Source organism: Siphateles boraxobius, unplaced genomic scaffold, assembly GCF_051911475.1.
Source record: "Siphateles boraxobius isolate OS27281-9 unplaced genomic scaffold, OSU_SipBor_1 46, whole genome shotgun sequence".
NCBI lineage: Eukaryota > Metazoa > Chordata > Actinopteri > Cypriniformes > Leuciscidae > Siphateles > Siphateles boraxobius.
In genome coordinates this window covers 4,109,762-4,130,993 of record NW_027509097.1, presented here as the reverse complement: position 1 = coordinate 4,130,993, position 21,232 = coordinate 4,109,762, and the positions used below count along the sequence as shown (strand labels likewise).

At 39.2% G+C, this 21,232-nt stretch overlaps 1 protein-coding gene across 1 annotated transcript in view; it reads left to right on the top strand.

The window, feature by feature from the left end:
* The first annotated feature begins 5,201 nt into the window (after positions 1 to 5,201).
* Positions 5,202 to 21,232, top strand: part of rpl38 (ribosomal protein L38) — a 166,738-nt gene continuing 150,707 nt past the window's right edge. Inside the window, exon 1 of the mRNA XM_077200329.1 lies at positions 5,202 to 5,212. The gene's annotated coding sequence lies outside the window, so the exon portion shown is untranslated. The remainder of the gene's footprint in view (positions 5,213 to 21,232) is intronic.

Below are 21,232 nucleotides of genomic sequence, written 5' to 3'. Positions count from 1 at the left end.
TCGCAGCTCGGCTTGCTTCACCAGCAGAACGCGGATCTGTTTCTCCACCGACTCCAGCTCCAATCGTACCGAAACCAGCTCGAATGTGTCCTCACCTGCACTCAGAGGTAACGTTAGACACACATCCGATATGTTCGCCATTATAACAGATGAACAGTAAATTAGTAGTGATACTACCAATATCACTACTAATTTAGGACTGAAATGATGGATATAACCCGTATCCTTTCAGTCAAACGGGTGTAAAATGAGAGGGTCGATAGGCGCGAGGCCACGCGTGAAATGCTAGCGGGCTAAAGGCTAGTAGCCGAGATTCGGAAAGTTGGATCTAAGTAGCGATATCAAAGCAATCCGATTGTTTTTTATAAGGAATAGTGTCGAGGATAAGTTCACATGATATAAAAATAGAAAGTGCTTGTTTATAAATGAGTGGTAAAGAAGAAAATCAGGGATTAATGAATCAATTCGACGGAGCTCCAAACACAAACACAGATCGCACGCGCATGCGCGGTATGTCTTGATATCAAGGCAAGATCCGCTCCATGACTCATGTTCTCCGTTTCCTGGAATCCGCCACGAGTCCCGTTTCCCACTGGATGAGCTGCAAGAGAAAGGGAAAGTATCACTGAACTGGTGAGCTCATTGTCAAGTGCACTTCAAAGGATCTACTCACCTGGAATCCTTCCTGAATCACGCCTATCCACGAACGATCTGAAAAGAGAGAAAAACTCAAGTTATTGATCTGTGTTACCCGCCACGTTATTCCTTAAGAAGAGGATTCACTCACCTGGATGCATTCCTGCCACATATATCCTCTTCGAGATCACCGTTGAACTCCCGAAACCCTGCATACTTACCTTTGAGTTAAATAAAGATACATTTATGTTTATCACTTACCTCTGTCTCCGAGCCTGAATCCTGACAATAAGATTGCGTGGGTGTTTGCAATCTTTTAACAATTAATCATGCAGCTCTGTAGTAGCCTATGTGTAATATATTATTACATTGTCATCTTGCTTATTAAAATCACCAAATATGTGGCAAAGGAATCCATAACATATATATATATATATATATATATATATATATATATATATATATATATATATATATTGCTGCTATTTCATTGTAATTTAAATGTTTTGTTGTTTTTAGGCTTTTAAAAGCATGACATTGATTTTCAAAATAATCATTGATTGTGTTAATTTATAGCTCATCATAGTCGCTAGTGAAGAGTATTCACATTGCAATTGCAGCATAGGTGATTGGCTCATGGCAGATTTTAAAAAGTTTAAAGCATTTAGCCTGAAGCAGCAGTTGTGGGATGTTGTCTGATTGTTGTAGAGTCCTTGAAGTAATCATGCTTGGCAGGTTGAGAGTAAAATCTTCAGTCATATGATTCATTCATTCATGTGTTGTCACTCAAGAGTGACCAGATCTTGTTTTGTCATCTGTCTGTCAATCTGCTTCAGCCTCCTCTGCAGCAGTGACACAACAGAATATCGCCAAACATGGTCTATATTGTCAAAGTCCATCTATATATAGTGGCATGAAATGGATTTAAAACTAGTGGGGTTTCTTCCTGATATGACTCAAGCTTCGAATTAAGCATCTAGCTGTTTCTCTGGATTCCCTAATTATCTCGCAGAGACCCACTGGGGCAAAACTGCAACACATGTTTACAGCAATTAAATTTACTGGCATCATAGCTGATTATTTTGTATCACATTTAGCAAACTTCCAAGTAACTTTTGACCTGTAATACAGTATGTTAAAGGGTAAGTTCGGTGTTTTAGCAATTTTTGCGTGAGTATATCAGTGAACACTGCAGACCACTCGGTGAGTTTCACGTCTTTGTAAACTAAAGCGTAATGCGTTTATATGAATGATTGTTCCAGTGCACCTATGAAACCATTGTATAGGTGGGGGGATGCTAAGACAAAAACCTATAATTATCGGGACGGCAGCATGTGTCCAAATTTTAATCTTAACCATTCGATTTAATCAGAAACGATCTTAAAACAGGGCTTTACTTGTAAAACGCCGAACTTACCCTTTAAAGAAAATGTACTGTATGTAGAAAATACTGTTTATTTGAAGGTTGCAATAACGTGGGTGGGTCTTTGTGGTCAACAGTTTTAATGCACATAAAAGCCCATACGATAATTCATAGAAAATCTTTACAAATATTTATTGATGTAGCCTGATGAAATTTTAGAAAGCTGGTCTGAGATGAACATGCTGACTGTTCAGCCTTGTTGCTCACTGGAAGGTATTTATAAAGGTCAAAGTAACTTCACATAGTGGATAACATTTACCAGTACCAATTCTTGGGCCTCTCAGTTTTAAATAGGTTGAGAAGATGTACTCGCACTATTCAGGGCTTTCTTCTTTAACAGGTGCACGCAAATATTCATCATGGTGTGTCACAATTAAAAAAATTTCACTTATCACTCTGTTTGACTGATAACAGATAAGCAGTAGGCTACTACAACACAGCCTACAATATGCTACAGTTGAGCCTCTGGCAGACACGTTCTCAATAAAGTGTTACGCTTATGTGCTTACACGGGTGGAACATGATTTCAGTGAACAGCATTGGATTAAAAAGAAAAACTGTTAAGGCCGGCATACACTGTGCAGGTTCGGACACTTGGGAGGTCGTGAGGTATTGTACACGTCAGTTAACCTGATAATCGCGTCAAAGCAGCTGGTACACGGCACGACTGTAGGCTACTGCACGGTGAGCTGGTGGCCATTCAGAACCTTTCGCTCTAAACATGGTGACCGAAGATTTCAATGTTGCTTCTGTAGCTTTGAGTGACAACAAATGAGTTGTGTGCAAATTATTATTTTGTTGAAGAGTGTGTGTGTGTGTGTGTGTGTGTGTGTGTGTGTGTGTGTGTGTGTGTGTGTGTGTGTGTGTGTGTGCGTGCGTGTGCGTGCGTGTGTGTGTGTGTGTGTGTGTGTGTGTGTGTGTCTGTGTGTGTCTATGCGAATGCTTTGGGTTTGCTGCCACTGGGCTATAACCTAATATGCATAGATCTAGCCTATGTGACGGTTGTGCATGATTTGGCATTATGGGACAGCCCAAACACTAGTCTAATTTGGGCCCACTTACCGAATTTTTTAAACCTGTTTAAGAATTATCGGGAGGTCAGGAGGTGCTCATAACACTTGTCTCGGAATTGCTCTTACACACTGCGAGCCGCAACTATCAGAGCATCAACGATTCGCCTGTGAGCTCGAATGGCAGCAAACTTTACCTTACCATATATGTTAGGTTTTTTTATGTTATTATTTTTTTTTTATTGTGTTTGCCAAGTTAAATAACTTAAATATTTGTGAAAAAATGGTTACACTTTATTTTGATGGTTCACTTTAGACATTCTAACTATAAATACATTTGCAACTAAATGTCATTTAACTGTCATTAGAGTAGCTATTAGGAGACTGTAGTAGACTGCTAGTTTAGGGATTGCAGAATTAATTGACATGTAGCTGCAATAATAATAAAACACAAGTTCTGGCCTGTCCTCTCTCTCTTCTCTGTCGTCGCTCCCCCTTTTCTGCAATGTTACTTATTGTCAGTACAGTAGAATGTCTGTTGGGGGAGAATCAAAATAAAGTGGTAGCTGATATTAAGCAGACAGTTTACTAATATTCTGAGAGTTTGTTGACATGTAGTTGCAAAGTAAAAGACCAGAAGACCTCTACGCTCTACGCTGGTCTACGCTGCTCATTAGCTGGTTGAATCAGCAGCCATGTTCCAAAAACCAGACTGACCACATTAAACTTGTTTTACAAGCCGGTAGCTGGTTTGTTCCTGGTCCAAGATGGCCCAAGGACCATTGTGGACTAGCTAATGATCAATTTGGTTGATCTGAAATCATCCAGCATGTTCCAAAACAAAGCTAGTAGCTTAGACTTTGACAGCGTGTGAAATGAAGTTGGAGTTGTTTATGGGACCTGTCCAGTTATTTATTTAGTAATTCTGGGGGCCTTGCAGTTTTGAGAAATAAAGTGTAGACATATATTTTAAGAAAACCTTCTAAGGTTTAAAATCCTACCAGCACCAGATTGAGGGAACAAGTAAAATGAAAATAACAACATTTTAGTGCTACCTCACGCTGATATAAATGTCCCTTTAGGTGAGGAAACTTCTGTCTAAAACAAGACAAACTGTTCCATTGCAGTCTTAACGAGTATATCTGGAAATGAAACCAACTCAGGTCAGCTTTTAACAAATTGTAAAATGGCTTTGACACTTTGGACTCAAGAGTCTGACCTTTTCTTAGAGGAAGCGTTCTTCACTGGTCTGGCTATTGGGCGGTCCGTGGGTGAGGCTCATCAGTCATTAGTCCACGAGAGGTGGTCGATATTGCTTTCTGACTTCCTGTATGAAAGGTAGCAAAGCTGTGTGTATTGGATAAAATGTTGGCATAGTGATTCCAGACGTGATCCTTCAAAACATTATGAGAGTTCTATCCATCACTGCACACTTTCAGCATTACCTAAGATTCAGTGCGGGCTGGGAAACCGAAATAAGGTTTCGTGAAGGATAAAACGGTATTATCTATATCCACTAACCACCTGACCCTTGTGTAGGAGTCATTACTCATTTCCTCCCTCTCCTTCCTGTTCTCAGAGCACAAACGAAGGCTCTTTGTGGAGCAGAACACTTTACTAAAGCACTGCAGCGCTATTATTGGAACAGACTCTTTTATTCCCACCCTTTCAGTCTCATTATTCCTCAAACTAACAGAACACCCACAACTTCCACTCTCCTCTCGTCTACCTTCCTGTTCTTTGCACCAGTCGTTCTCCAGGGACAAGAGGGACTTTGAAGGTGTCTCCTGGGATAAGCTTGATTTGAGGGAATGGGATTGGTGGATTATCACACTTTGATCAGTGTTTCCTCTTTCTCATGTTCCTGCAAATGCACACGCACACTCATTCACACTAGTTTAGACACTTTACTGTGAATGTCCTCAGAAGGGGCAAATAATTGTTGAACGGATGTTTTTTTTTTTCATGGTTCTTGAGACTCTTCAGAACATAGACTGTAAAAAAAATGGACGACGCCCCTTCGTTCTCTTCCATTGGCGAGAACTGAAGCCGCCATTGTCCCGATATGGCGCTGACATCTTGGGACTTGAGTCTGCGCAGTTGCGATTTCGGGACCAGACATGCGCAGTAGTGAGCAGGACGTAAACCTGGGAAATCAATGTCCCGCTCTGGTCCCACCCTCACTCTCGCTGAATCAAGCGTAAGCACGCGCCTCTGCTGCAGAACAACCCATTATGACGGTGTGAAATAATTAATTATAGAAATTTAGATATTAAATTTAAAGCTCCAATCTCCTCAGTCCTCCAAAGATCCCGAAAAAAAGTCAGTTGTTGCTTCAGTGACTACTTTGCTCAGAGAACCTGTCAATCACAGCTGTCAATCATGTACGCCACAGCACCGTTTTTATAGCATCAAATAACTAACTAAAAACAAACTTATTTTAAAAACAAACACTTGAAATTACATCAGCGTGATGAAAACTACAGTAAATGACAGAAACTATCTTTGGAAATAAGATATGTGAAGTGTAATTTAATTGTTTAGTTGGTCTCACGTCCCACTGAATAACACAGGAGGCGGGGTTTATGAGCTATACTAGGACCAGTCACCGGGGGGCGATCGAGACGCTTTGGCTTCACTTTTCAGGGCTTGTGCGGCACGCTTGCTTCAGAAGACTTGGAAAATTGCTAAGTTCCTCAAGAATCATTATTTTTTTGCATGCAGTTTGAGTATAACTACACAGTATATAATTGTACACTACTGTTCAAGAGTTTGTGGTCGGTAAGTTGTTACTTTTAGTATTTATACAAACAATAATGTAATTTATTCATGTGATGGCAAAGCTGAATTTCATTACTCCAATCTTCAGTGTCACATGATTCTTCAGAAATCACTCTAATATGATAATTTGGAGCTTGAGAAGCATTTCTTATTATTCTCAGTGTTGAATAAAGCTTTGTGGAAAGAATTATTTGAGGATTCTTTGATTAGAAAGATCAAAAGATCTTTTTGAAATAGAAATCTTTTGTAAGATTGTCTTTGTCACTTAATTAGCAATTCATTTGTAATCTTAGATGACCCCAAACTTTTGAACTGTGTGTGTGTGTGTGTGTGTGTGTGTGTGTGTGTGTGTGTGTGTGTGTGTGTGTGTGTGTGTGTGTGTGTGTGTGTGTGTGTGTGTGTGTGTGTGTGTGTGTGTGTGTGTGTGTGTGTGTGTCTGTGTGTGTGTGTATTGGGTATATGTTTGCTATACTATAATATAAAATTATATTTTGTATATTTACATTTTATTTGTTATTATATATTTTATATTTGTATTAACCAGCACGGTTTTGGCAGAAAAGGGGTCTTTCAGAAGGTTTAATCAAAATCTCATTTCTCTCTCCAATAATTTGGAGATTTTTTAGGAGATCGAAATTGAGTTGTCTTTCCTTCATGTGGACAATCCGTAGAGGAGACACACCTCTTACCGTGTGGTAATTTCCTCACATTAAGCTAATATTTAGTCCAAACACCCGGTGAAGCAGTAATCAAGAGCTTCCTCTTTCTCTTTTTCTCTTTACTCTTTCTCTCTCAGTTCTTTGAGATTTGCTCTGAATGTCAGTGAAGTGATTATATGTAAATGCATGCTAACAGCTCGCTTTTTTTACTCTTTCTCCTTCGTGCTCCTACCCTTTACTTAGTGTCTCCTTTCTCTGCCACAGTGTCATAGTCGGCATGGGCAATTCAGAGGTGACATTTCAGGCAGACAGATTATGCCCCACTCCAATTAATTTCTCCTCCCTTCCCACCGTTAAATACACAATCAGGCTAAGGCAAAATGTCAGCAAAACAAACGAGCAACTGCCACATGACTGACAATTACCGCAAAGCCGCTCAGAAATGCCAATATGTTGAAAGCGCCACCGCCTCCTGAGATGAATGAAGGGGCAAACATCCTTGTTTGGGGCTGTGAAGTGTGTGTGTGTGTGTGTGTGTGTGTGTGTGTGTGTGTGTGTGTGTGTGTGTGTGTGTGTGTGTGTGTGTGTGTGTGTGTGTGTGTGTGTGTGTGTAGTTTTGTCAAGTTCAACCAATTACACATCACTGATCTTTTTGTACTCTGTCTTTATAGGATGTGTTGTAGAGCATATTTGCTAAAGGGAGAAAAGCTAAAAGTGTCTCTTTTTTGTTTCATCAAACATCACATGCACATGCACTTGAACGTCTCTATTCCCTCCTGTCAATATGATGGCATATTTGCACAGGGATCTATTCTCTTTAATAATGTCATTCTTACTTCACAACTAACTCAACTGATGTTCCTATAGGGTCATCCTTCAATCATGCTGGAGAACATGATCATCAGGTTTTGCAGAAACTTGTGGAGCAAAAACGGGCCATATTAAATGCTAAAAATAGCATTTAGAGGCGCCAACACAATGCCACAAACATCTTATGAAATGATCCTGAACACATGGAGAGCAGGGTGTTGTGTCATAGACAACAAAAAGTGCAACAAAAACTCTGTCACCGTGATTTTCCCAAAAAAGAAATGTTCATGGATCAACATATTTTGTTGATCCTGGAACAACATTTCTGTCCAAAAATGTAGTCCCTAATACCTACATCTAAACTTAACCCTAACTAACCCCTGAAATCAGAGGGAAATGACAGATGTAGAAGCTAAACCTGGTTGTATGCCTAAACTTTACATAAACTGTAAACGTGTCAATAGTGATAGGTTGACCTCAAATCTGATAGGTTGATTATAATCATGTTGTTATATATAATGTTGTTTAAGGATCAACAAAGATGCTGATGAAATCGCCTTCATCCAAAACTCACTGCAGAGAACTTTAAAATGCTAAATTTGTACATTTATATTTGAAGGTCTGTTGTTTTCTTAGACAAACATGGATAATGCAACATATTTTTAGTTGCTGTCGCAATATGTGCTGCATAGTAACCTGGCAACAAGCCATTACAAAATGTATGAAATCAATCCGGACATCACTGTGCAAATAGCCTACTTTACCAGGTTTGAAATGAGAATTTGAAATGAGAATTATAATTAATATCTAAAGGCCAGTTCTGCCCTAAAACACTGTAAAAATTAGTGTCACAGTTAGCTTTCACAAGTTCCCTGGATTGAACTTTAGATAACTCAAATATCCAAATGTCATTGTAACTCAGTTAGATGTTATGGGAAGAAGGAGGCAGGAACTGCCTTTATATATATATATATATATATATATATATATATATATATATATATATATTGTCCATGCATTCTTAAGGGGTCCTCGCATTCTTTCTCACACCTGAATGAAAGGTTCATTACTATGCAGGGTCTTTGTCTTCTCAGGTGTGAACCAACTAATTATTCACAAGGGGGTTGGGCAGTTGACGCCCATTCGCATATTGCCTTGGCAAACAAAAAAATGTTTTTCACAATTTTAATCAATCTATTGTGTTATGTGAATGATTAGGCAGCATGATTTTCAAATCATTTTGAAGCAAAAACTCTAGGCGACAACTTCCATTAGACAAAAGTCTTGTGGACACATATTTAGTATGTGTTTTGTGGCCTTATTTCAGACACTTTAAGTTTTAGTTTTTTCAATAACCATGCATAAGCAATATTCTCTCAAAAATACAAACATGTACATACATGTTGCTCACATATTACGGTAGCCCCGTTTGTGCTCTATAGAGTGAATTTCACACCTTTGCCATTAACATGTTTATAAATAACTGAAAAAAGCACAAATGTGACCCGTCACAGAAACCAGGGACACAAGTCGGCAGCACAACTTTCGAGCAAAATGAGAAAGAAGAGTTTTTTTTCAAAATTGGTGATTTTCAATTTTTTGGAGAATCTGTTAATTGAAATCACGAAGAAGCCTCTCCATGTTTGAGATAGCAGTATTGGTATATTTAAAAGCTTACATTTTGAGGTTGAAATCGGCTTGTTTTCGGAGATTCTAGCATGCAGTAGGGGCGTGGCGTGTCATTGTCTGTGTGTATTTCCATACTGAATAACTTTCCATACTTTTGCCCCCGCCCTCCAAGTCAACCACATGGCTACTTATTATGCTGTGCTCTGGCCAGCTCTCTCTGATATCAAAATTCAATGAAGATGGATGCCGCAAAGATTGTCGCAGACGAGATGAACCGTCTGGCAGTTACACCAAAAATGTTTTCGCCGCACTTCGTGGGCTCGGGAAACTGAACCGGAGGTATGGGCGCAGCGCGCTCGCCCTCAGTGCTTCAATACGGCGGCTCGGCTCGCTGACAGCGGTGGCTGGCTGTTTCATATGTGACGGAGAATCGAAATAGAGGATGCAGTTAAGACCTTTGCTGCTGCGATGAAGGCCTGCCGTGCGTGTTTCTGAAATGTAAGTTAAGCTTCATTTGCTCTTTAGTCGTTATTTAAGATGCTGAACCTGCTGATGATATAATGTGCTTGCGGACATTTCATTTGTGTGTGTATACGCACATAAGAAAGTGGTGTAAAGAGATTTGCAACAGTAATTTGAGGAGGTGAAATGTGATTATTTGGAAAATTGCAGAAATGACTGCTTAAAGAAAAATGCCAGCAGGCATTTGCCTCCTACATAAACTTTAATATTGTTGACATTTTGGGCACACGAGCGTTGCGTACTATTTGCGCTATAGATATGTAGGCCTATGGCTTATTGGTCTTTGTTTGTTGTTGTTGGTTTTGCGTTATATGTATATGGCATATTGGTCTTTGTGTGTTGTTGCTGGTTTTGCGTTATACTGTATGTATATGGCATATTGGCCTTTGTGTGTTGTTGCTGGTTTTGCGTTATATGCAGGCTATATGGCATATTGGTCTTTGTGTGTTGTTGCTGGTTTTGCGTTATATGTATATGGCATATTGGTCTTTATGTGTTGTTGCTGGTTTCGCGTTATATGCAGGCTATATGGCATTATTGGTCTTTGTGTGTTGTTGCTGGTACGTTGCAAATAGAGGGGCAGCACAATTGTTTTTCGCCTAGTGCGGCAGAAGTGCACTCATTCGAAGTGTAAAAAAAGCTGTAAAGCACATGGAGGAGCTTTACAGGGGGTATGGCTTATCTAAATGAGATGTAAATGAGCCCTATTGTCACCCCCAGCAGCAGAGACAGGTGAGAACTGCACAATCTTTAGCTCGTTTTCTCCTCTTTGAGCTTTTTTAAGTGCCTACTTTAAAATGGCCACAACTTCTCCAAATATTATCAGATTTCCACATGTTACACATCGTTGGAAAGCTTGGATATTACACTCTCAGAATCTATGAATAACTCAAAATGCCCCAGAACCGACTTGTGTCCCTAGTTTCCGTGACTGGTCACAAATGTCAGAGCATGTCAGAACACCTCCAGGACCCAGAAAATCCCTCAGACCCCAGAGGGTTAAATAATTTACGAAAAGAAATACAACAGGAAAGAAAAATATAGCCCCTCACGGATGACTGCGGTCACATAATAAAACACAAGTTCTGGCCTGTCCTCTCTCTCTTCTCTGTCGTCGCTCCCCCTTTTATGCTTCCACTCCTCCGTGAGAGATACGAGACCGGTGCGTCGCGCAGGTGTCACTCATTATCAATCCCGCCACCGGCTTCGCGCCGTTCTCTCGCGGCCCTCGGCCTCGTCCTGCTCGCCACAGTCATTCAATACAACTTCACATTACAAGTAGAGAAAACTTTAAATATTGATGCAGAATACTTTATTAAATTTGAAAAACAAAATTACAGTGACAGGCAAACACTTATCACAGTAGTACTACTTATATAGGCCTAAAGTTTTGTAATAATGTCATACTTTTTCCATTGATTTACTGTTTATAAATAAATCTCTACCAAAAATTGGTCTTCTCGATTAAAAAAAATCCAATTGGCCTCGTTCATCTTTTACTGAAACATATTGTGTCTTTCAGGCGTTCAGTTTACATGATTGTAAACAACGACGCTGATCTAGACCTTGCGCTGAATGTCCGAGTAGATGATTTTGATTATGTGGTTTTCATCACCACTGACAAGATCAAATGCTTCGGCTGTGGTAAAGTCGGCCATTTGGTTCGAGCTTGTCACAGCAAACAAGAGGAAGACAATCGTTCAGCTGACACGGTAGGTGTAGCTAACGGTACTGTGCAGCCGGCCGATAATCAGCGGTGGCGCGGACAAGCGATCCTGATGGAGCTCAAAGCGCTGGGACTGAGAAGGATGCTTTGGTTTCAGTGGAGGAGAAAATTGAAAGTGCAAAAGACGCTGAAAACGAGGAAGACAAAGGTGAGTCAAGCGATAAAGGAGATTCAGAAATGATTATGGGGGATGTTGGAGAGGTTGACTGTAGGCCTAATGAAATTGGTTCAGAACAAACAGAGTTTAAAGTGCCATTAAAAAGGAAGAAGTCTGATAAAGTTCATGATTAAAGACAACAAAATAAATTAGATCTTGAAGATGTTACTGATCTTGCGTGCGTTTCCCAAAAGCACCGTTGGCTAACTATGATCGCAATTTCCATTGAACTCTATTGGTAACGACGGAACTTGCGACCATAGTTGGCTTTGGGAAACGCACCCCAGATCGATTCAGAGAGTGACAGTCTCAAGTGTTACTTTGTCACAAATTGAGTTTTCCTACGATGTAGTTGTGTTGTGTCACTGTTCCTTGAGTCAACGATGAATAAAAGTGGGGTTTTAGTCAATGAGTATACTTCCCAGATGTAGGACAGTTTGTGGAAAAAAACAAACAAATAATTTATGACTGAACGCTGTTTTTCAAAAAAGTGTACCGTTTACAGTTTTTTTCAATTGCTTACACACTAAAATTCAAACTTTCCCACTATTAGCAAAACCTTACACTCAAGGAGCAAAACACCAGCCTAGATTTGCACAATTGTAAGCACGTTGTCAGCTTCACCCTTTTTGCAAAACATTACACACAGTGATTTGTAAAACCCTACACACATTTTCACACCTTAGACACAGATAAGGATTGTGAGGTTACTTCCTTGTCATTACAAAGCCCCGGTTTGCCATTGACCACACATTAATGAATGAATTGGAAATGCACATCCATCAGGCGTGGAAGCACACATGTGCTAATTTGAAAACGCAGCACTCAGGTGTGCTATAAAAGGCCGCAGGTGAGTTCACCTGTCTTCAACAAAAATGGAAGGAGCTAGAAGAAGAAGAAGAAGAAGAAGAAGAGTGAGAATAAGAGGGGGAGCTCAAAGAGGAGATGAAGGAGGTAGAGGAAGAGGTGAAGGAGGTAGAGGAAGAGGTGAAGGAGGTAGAGGAGGAGGCCCAGGTATAGGAAGAGGAGAAGAAGGGGATAGAGGAAGAGGCCTAGGTAGAGGAAGAGGTAGAGAAGGACTTGTAGAGTTGATAGAACCTGAACAGAGAAGACGAGGACCAAATTTGACTCAAGAAATCCGTGCAACACTTATTGACCATGTTATCAACCATGGACTGACACCGATGGAAGCTGGAGAAAGAGTTCAACCAAATCTCTGGTTGATGCTGTAACTGAATAGTTACAGTATTCTTGTTGCTTTTACAGTAGTCTTTCTTTAGAGTCAAACTGTATGTACTTCATGCAGTAATTTGTATTTGTCTACAGATTTTATTTTTTTCATTGATTTCATTGTTGGTTGATTACTGTAACTGATTATGGTAAGAAATACTGTAAATAAATACTTGAAATATGAGTCTGCAGAAATCAGTGTTGTGCAGTGCTTGGTAAGTTTATAATAGGCCTATTTGTGTACATTCTCCCTATATCTCAAACTAATCATGAAGAATGTTGTTTTGTTTGTCACAATTTTTTTTCATCTAAATTATCCCTTGCATAACAATGTCTGGCCAAAAATCTAGCACATGCTATTTCCTAAAAATAGTTTTTTTTTTACAAATGTGTTTTTTATTTATCACAGCAGTGTGAAACTGGTTGCAATAGTGTCTGATCATTGAGGACAGTGTTGGTCAAATGAAAACTAATAGCATTTTTAAAATATGTGTATATCTTTTGACTGAAGTGTGTAAGTTTTGACAGAAGTGTGTCATTTTCCAAACAATCTAGGAATTATGCCAATTGAGTGTGGTGTTTGGATAATTGTGATTACATTTTGAAAAAAAGAACCCGGTTTTCAAAATTGCGTGTAAACAATTGAACAATTGAAAGCGCTATATAAATGAGGATGACTTGACTTAATATGAACTCATGTGGGATTGCATGAGCATCCATTTCCAAAAAACAAAGAACAAAAATTTGTCAATATGGTGTTATCCAGTACACTGGGAAACAATGTTGTGTGTAGTGTACTGCAGTCAATATACTTACTTCCACATATGCTTGTCTGACCACTTTGTTTCTTTGAGAGTTTCTCTCAAACGGCAACTTATAAAGTTGTTTCATTCTGATTTGGTTTCGCTTGAGAATGCGAGCCAATGTGGACAGACTGACTCGTTGATTGTTGTTGAATAAGCTGTTGTCTTGGATGATGTGGCTTTGAATTTCTCGTAATCGGATTTCATTATGTTCCAAAACCAAGTTTACAATGCCAGCTTCATGTACCCCGGTGAACATTTGGCCCCTTCCTCCACCATGGTGTCGTCTCTCAATCCTTTAGTAAAAAAAAAAAAAAAAAATATATATATATATATATATATATATATATATATATATATATATATATATATATATATAGGGCTTGGACAATGCAGCCTAAATATTTTCCCCCACAGTAGAGTACATTGTACAGGAAACTTGTACAGTTCATGAATGGCTGATGTCATACACTAAGTAAACAGGTGTCACCCAACTATACTATGACATGGGGTGTACTACATGTGTACTACATGACATTTTGGTTACATACCTGTTCTCCAGTCTAAAGGTCCGGATGACAGAGGCGACAGTAAAACGGCTCAAGTTTGCCTGCACTCTCGGTCCAGATGCATTGTCAGCCCATGTTTGATGACATGATCTACTAAGGTTGCTCTGATTTCATTTGAAAGTGTTTGTCTTCTTTGGCCATGAACTCCTCTACCTGCTCTACCCCTACCTCTCACTGTTCCTCCCCCTCTTATTCCTCTTCCTCTCTCTTCAACGTCTTCCATTGTTGTTGTAAAAAAAAAAAAGGTGCTCACCTGTGATCTTTTCATAGTGCTTACATCCTGATTGAAGTGTTAACAATTAACCATTGAGGTGTTTGGCCAGGTATTCCTCTTCCTCTACCTCCTTCATCTCCTCTTTGAGCTCCCCCTCTTATTCTCACTCTTCTTCTTCTTCTTCTTCTTCTTCTTCTTCTTCTTCTTCTTCTTCTAGCTCCTTCCATTTTTGTTGAAGACAGGTGAACTCACCTGCGGCCTTTTATAGCACACCTGAGTGCTGCGTTTTCAAATTAGCACATGTGTGCTTCCACGCCTGATGGATGTGCATTTCCAATTCATTCATTAGTGTGGTCAATGGCAAACCGGGGCTTTGTAATGACAAGGAAGTAACCTCACAATCCTTATCTGTGTCTAAGGTGTGAAAATGTGTGTAGAGTTTTACAAATCACTGTGTGTAATGTTTTGCAAAAAGGGTGAAGCTGACAACGTGCTTACAATTGTGCAAATCTAGGCTGGTGTTTTGCTCCTTGAGTGTAAGGTTTTGCTAATAGTGGGAAAGTTTTAATTTTAGTGTGTAAGCAATTGAAAAAAACTGTAATTGTACTGAGAATAATATTGACAGAAATCACATTGAGCGTCATATACCTACACGTGAACGTCTCACTAAGATGATAAATGTGAATGATCTATGTGATATTTGCAGGCATTTTCATGACGGTCAGAGACAGTATAGGCCTACATGGGCTCATGCTCGTGACAATGTTCTATCTCTTGCTAGATTAGATTGTTTCTATGGTTTCAAACATCATTTGGGTATTTTTAAAAGTTGTGTAATTTCACCGGTCAGTTTTTCTGAGCATCATATGGTATTGTTTTTTTTGTTTTTTGTTTTTTTACAGTAAATCAAATTAAACTCCACATTGCATACTGGCACTTCAATACTAATTTATTGTGTAATAAGGATTTTAAGGATGTATTTAAAGTATGTTGGGAAGATTTTAAAAAGACAAAAGACTAAGACCTTTCAAGACCCACAGCAATGGTTGGTACAACACTTTTGTAAAGGTCCAAATAAAACAGTGTTGCCAACAATATACTCGTAATGTCACCAAAGAGTTAAATAGTTATATGAAGGCACTGGAGGCAGAAATAATTAAATTGCAGAGTTTAGCTGATTCAGCAAGTAATCAAAGTTATACAGAGATGATCTCAAATAAGAAAAAACAGCTATCTGACCTTCTGGGGGTGACAACACAAGGAGCTCTGATTCGTTCTCTTTTTAAGTATTGAATGTACATCGGATGTACTTCGAAATATTTTTTTAGCCTTGAAAAGAAAAATGGGCAGAAACGTTTTTTGCATGCTTTACGCTCTGAGGCAGGAGTGTTTTTATCTATTCATGCAGAAATACGAACAAGAGCTTGCGGGTTTTATGAAAACTTGTACAAGAATAAGTTAGGAACAGGATGGGATTCTGAAAGGTTTTTTTTTTTTTTTAAAGATTGACCCAAGTGTCAAACGGTGCCAATGCAGATCTCTCAGGAGCATTAAGCCTCGGAGAGTTACTTAAGGCCCTTCAAGGCATGAATTCTTAGTTCATGAGTTCACATCTACATATAATTACTACGGTAAAGGTTATGTGTACTTGGTGTGCTGTCCGGGTGGAGGGCTCCGAGCTCGGAATTTCTGCCCACCCCAGAGTACTCCCCCGATGGTAAGAGTAGATGGAACTAGAGATGGAACTAAAAGTGAGGGAGTGGTGGTGGGATGCCGATAAACTGTCAAGGAACAAAGGTGGGTTCTGCTGTTATTTATCTTGTCCTGAATTGATTACTGATTGATCTCCACTTGTGCTAATTGGGTTAATTATCTGCACCTGCTCCTACCGAACCTTGTTAATAAAACCAGGAATTGACCGTTCACAAAGACCCGCCCCCTTTAGTTACTGTTGCTATGTCCGACAAGCTACGCTGCTCTCACGACACACACCATGTTGTCACCGGTTCTCTCGCAATGAAAAATATATCACGGAGCAGAGAGGACTCTGTCAACACGCTGACAGACAGGGCAGACCAGGTTACTTTTGATATGAAACAAAGTCTCAACTTTCAAATTTGGTCATTTTGTAAAGGAATTTAAACAATAAATACCGTTTTGTGGCTCTTTAATGTGTCTGACAGATTGCTGTAGCGCCTCATTTAAACCTGCTCATGAACCGATCATCTCTTCCTTCTAGTTAATTTATAGCATAAAATAAACATGAATGAACATAAGAAGGAATGTTATTCTAACCACGGAAAGGCGTCAGTACACTTTGTTTTTCAAGTTCAAATCGTCCAACGTTAATCTACTAACTGTCCTGACTGCTTTGTCGGACAAAAATGGCGGATTCGGCGGATGGCGGACTATGATTGGTCAGATGGCCTGTCAATCAACCTCCCTGCGAAAGGTCAATTGACGGCCTTCCTGTTGAATTTTATAAATTCTTTTGGACAGAGGTAGAGGAGGACCTTTTGCAGGTGCTTAAGGATAGTTGGGCTCAAGTAGGTTGCCTTCGAGGAGCCGTAGAGCGGTCATCACTATCCTCCTCAAAAAAGGAGATATTTTAGAAATTAAGAACTGGAGTCCTGTTTCGCTCCTTTGCTCAGATTATAAAATAGGTTAGCTAAAATTATAGGTCAGGTGGTTTATTGTGTCACTGGTAGGTCAATTTTTGACAATATTACCCTTATTAGGGATATTTTTGATGTCTCCAAGTTGCTCAACATTAATATTGGACTTATTTCATTAGATCAAGAAAAGGCGTTTGATAGGGTCGAACACCCTTACTTGTGGAGAATTCTAGAAGCTTTTGGATTCTGTCAGGATTTTATTGATAAAGTGAAAGTGCTCTATGGTGACGTTGAGAGTGTGCTTAAGATAAACGGTGGCTTATGCACTCTTTTAAGTTCTGTAGGGGTATTAGACAGGGCTGTTCTTTTTCTGGAATGTTATATGCATTTGCTATAGAACCTTTGTTGCAACAATTAAGAGAAAATATTTGTGGTTTGAATCCACCTACTAGTACAAACCGCATTTCTTTGTCTGCCTATGATGATGATGTGGTAGTTTTACTTAACAGACAAAATTATGTGCATGTTTTAATGTAAGTTTTGGAAGATTTTAGAGTTTTGTCATCAGCAAAAGTTAATTGAAACAAGAGTGAAGCACTTTTAATAGGAAATTGGTCAAAAGGGAAGCCAAGCCTTCCTGATGGTTTAATTTGGGGAACAGGAGGTTTTAAGTATTTGGGAGTGTATTCGGGAGATGAAATGTCCATTCAGAAAAAAATGGGAAGGGGTTGTTGATAAGGTGACTGGCAGGCTTGACAAATGGAAATGGTTAATACCAAAGTTGTCATATAAAGGGTGGATATTAATTGTAAATAATTTAGTAGCTTCCTGCCTTTGGCATAGGCTAGCATGTTTGGATCCTCCCGCACAATGTCTAGCAAAAATTCAAGGGATTTTGGTTGATTTTTTGGGGGGATAAATTACACTGGGTCCCTCAGAGTATGTTGCATTTAAATAAAGAGGGGGTGGTCATCATTTGATACATTTGAAAAGTATAATAGCAGCTTTTCGTTTGCAATTCTTACAAAGATTTCTGTATAAATCATCAGTGAATGAGTGACGGGCTGTTACATGTGCCATTTTACACAGAACTGAAGGACTTGGGTTGGACAAATCTTTGTTTCTAATGGACGCCTGTGAACTACGTGAATGTGAAGAGTTTGGAGTCTTTTTGACTCACAGAGAAATGAGACAACACTTTCTTCTTCTTCTGGAGGAGCTGCTAATAAACGGAGCTCGTTTCGATTTATCAAATGAGAGTTGCTCCTTTCTTGGACTTAATGTACTTTTGCCGAATTCACAGATCTTCACATTTGAACTTGATTCATGTAGCTGGACTGGACTTTGAAAGAACAGAAGAAGTGGCCTCTTTTCTAAAGGTCAGGGGCCTCATTTATAAATCTCTGCGTAGGATCCTTACTAAAAGTGTACGTGCGCCAGAAAGCCAAAAATGGCTTACGCAAAAAAATGTTCAGACTTATAAAGCCATGCGTACGCCATAACCTGCGCAGAATTCACTTTATAAATCCCAGTCAGCAGAAGATTGTGCGCACAAGCGTCTCCACCCCGAAACAACCATATATGGAGCTTACAATGCCTAGTTTTACTATGCATATCCTCATCTGCATATCATTTGCATATGATTATTCATCCACGTGATAACATGTTTAACGGTACAAGACATTAGGAAAATATGAAATACAGATATGCCATCACATTAGTTACATTAATACAAATCATTTAGTAGCCAATCCTTTCCCTTGTTTTTGAATAAATAAATAAAATAATGTAAAATACATTTCAGAGAAAGTTTTTCTCAATCATTTCCACTGGCCAAATATTATTTTTAATTGATTTATATTTTTAATGGAAACAGATAGACCTTGTTGTGCATTAATTGCACTTTTTTTTTTCTCAGACAATCTGCTATTATCATGATAAGCAATTATCTCTGTAGTTAAAACATTAAAACACAGCATGCCAGAGGAAAAGTGTTCAAAAGCATTGCATCCACAATAAATATTTAGATTTATTGAATATAAAAAATGTTGTAACTTCTATCACAGTAATGATTTCATGTAAGTGTTTAACTTCATTAATGAGAATGGCATATTTATTCTAAATGTTTATATTAGAAGTAAAACAGTTTAAATCATTCTTTTATTTATTTAAACTGCTATTGTGAACATGCTTTTTTTGTTATTATGAACTGTATTTATGATTAGGACTTTGTTAGGGTGTTTTTAGTTAATCTGCCGTTAGATATAAGCTAGCCTATATGCATCAGTTTCACTAAACGGCTTGGTGAGTAAAATTATATTTGTATGATCTTTCTGTATAATCTTCTTTAGATTTTCTGTCTAAAAGAGAACAAAAAGACATTTAACTCCAGCTCACCATCAGTGTCGCCAAACTGCTCCATCTCCAAAACTATCGTACGCATGGGTCAGAGTTTGCGTACAGGTGCGCAAATTTTCCCGTCAAGTTTGTTTTTATAAATCACAACTTATGCGTCGGAAGTGGCGTACGCATCTTTCAGGGCCTGTTTTGTGCGTACGCAACGGTTATAAATGAGGCCCCAGGTCTTTGCGGACTGTTGAACAGATGCTAAAGAACCGGAAAGCTTTGGTCAGTAATGAAGAAAAAGATTTACTGATGGACAGTCATGGAGTAGTAAACACTCCCAGTACAGAAGACTCTTTTCCTGTTTTTACAATGCTGCCTAAATTGGATGGTTGTAGTGGACCTCTTTTAGATGCTGAAAGACCTTTGTGTTGGGATGTGTGTACAGCACCTGGCAAAGCTTTTTATAAAATATCTGTTAAAGTTTTTAATAAAAAGGTACTAAGTGATAAAGTTGACATGCTATGGCCCAGAGTATTGTTTGTTGAAGAGAATATGAAACCTGAATGGAGGTCACTGTATAGGCCACCGTTATCTAAAATGGCAGGGAATATACAGTGGAGGTTTCTTCACTGTGCCATCGCTGTTAATGCTTTTATTTCATTTCTTAAACCTTTATTTTCGATTCTGCTAAATGTTTTTATTTCTTTTAGTGAATTGTTTTCCATGAGGATTTTTAATTTTGGTTTTAAATTTGTTCGAACTTAAAGGTTTACTTGTCAGCTTTTGAATTTTGTTTTAGGTCGGGCAAAACTGGCCATTTACATGAGCAAACACAATATGGGTGAAAGATTGTCGGGTGAAGATGAAGTAATGCTGTTTTTAAATTTAATAGATTTTTTAGATAGATAGATTTTTGTTTTTATAAGTCAACAAAGGATCTATCAACGTTTGAAATGAAATGGCGTGGTAATGAAGTGCTCTGTTGTTGAAGATGATTTATTTGTTTCATATTTGGTGTTTATTTATATTGTTTTAATGCTTTCTTTTTCTTGGTATCTGATACAATGTAATTTTGTAATTTGTTGAAAAAAGTGTTTAATGAAGAGTGATTCATAGAAATAAAAGGCATTTCAAAATTCAATTCTCTCTCTCTCTCTGTCAGGGTTACATCATCCAGATCACCATCTCCGCCCACTCGTTCCCTTTCACCCAACCAGACTTTTCCCCGTTCATTATCCCCTGAGTACTAATCACCGTCACCTGTGTCCCATCAACCATACGGACTATAAAACACTCACCTTCACTGCAGTCACTTGTCTGGTCTCGTCATTCCATGGCTCACAGACTTCCCGATCACTTACCTTCTACTTACCGTCGCTTCACTCATCTTGGATCAACCCATCCGTACCAGCCATCGCCACGCCACCTGCAAGAGAGGGAAAGAAAGAGAGAGACTTAAAACCACAGCTAAGCTTCATTGAACTTTCTATGTTACTTCTCACCTGTTATCTCCGACCGCAATCCTTCTGCAAAATAAACACTGATAACTTACCATCTTGTCTGATTCCTCTGTGATCCGTGACAGAAGACCAGACCACAGAAAGGAGTAATTATGCAGAATCAGTCGGATTTAGAAGAGGATTCCTCAGCGGCTAATCCTCCGGTCGCCGCGGCACTCTTTCCACCACCTCCACTTCCGCAACCTCCCGCTGCTTCGTTCACTGCCTCTGCGAGTCCCATGGCCCGGCCAGCGCCCTACTCTGGTGAGGCGGAGAACTGCAGTGGGTTTCTTCTCCAGGTATCCTTGTATATCTCCATGAATGAGCATCAGTTCCGTAGTGATACCGCCCGGGTGGCTTTCATTATCTCACTGTTATCTGGTCAAGCACTTCGATGGGCACAGTCATTGTGGGATTCAGATGCCCCGGTGGTCAAATCCTTCTCAAGTTTTAAACAGCACTTTAAAGAGGTTTTTGGGCAAACAATATCAGAACTGTCCATTCACGACCAACTCTATAACCTCCGTCAAGGAAATTCTTCAGTGAGTTCGTATACGCTTCAGTTCCGCACACTAGCCGCAGCTAGCGGCTGGAATGAAACCG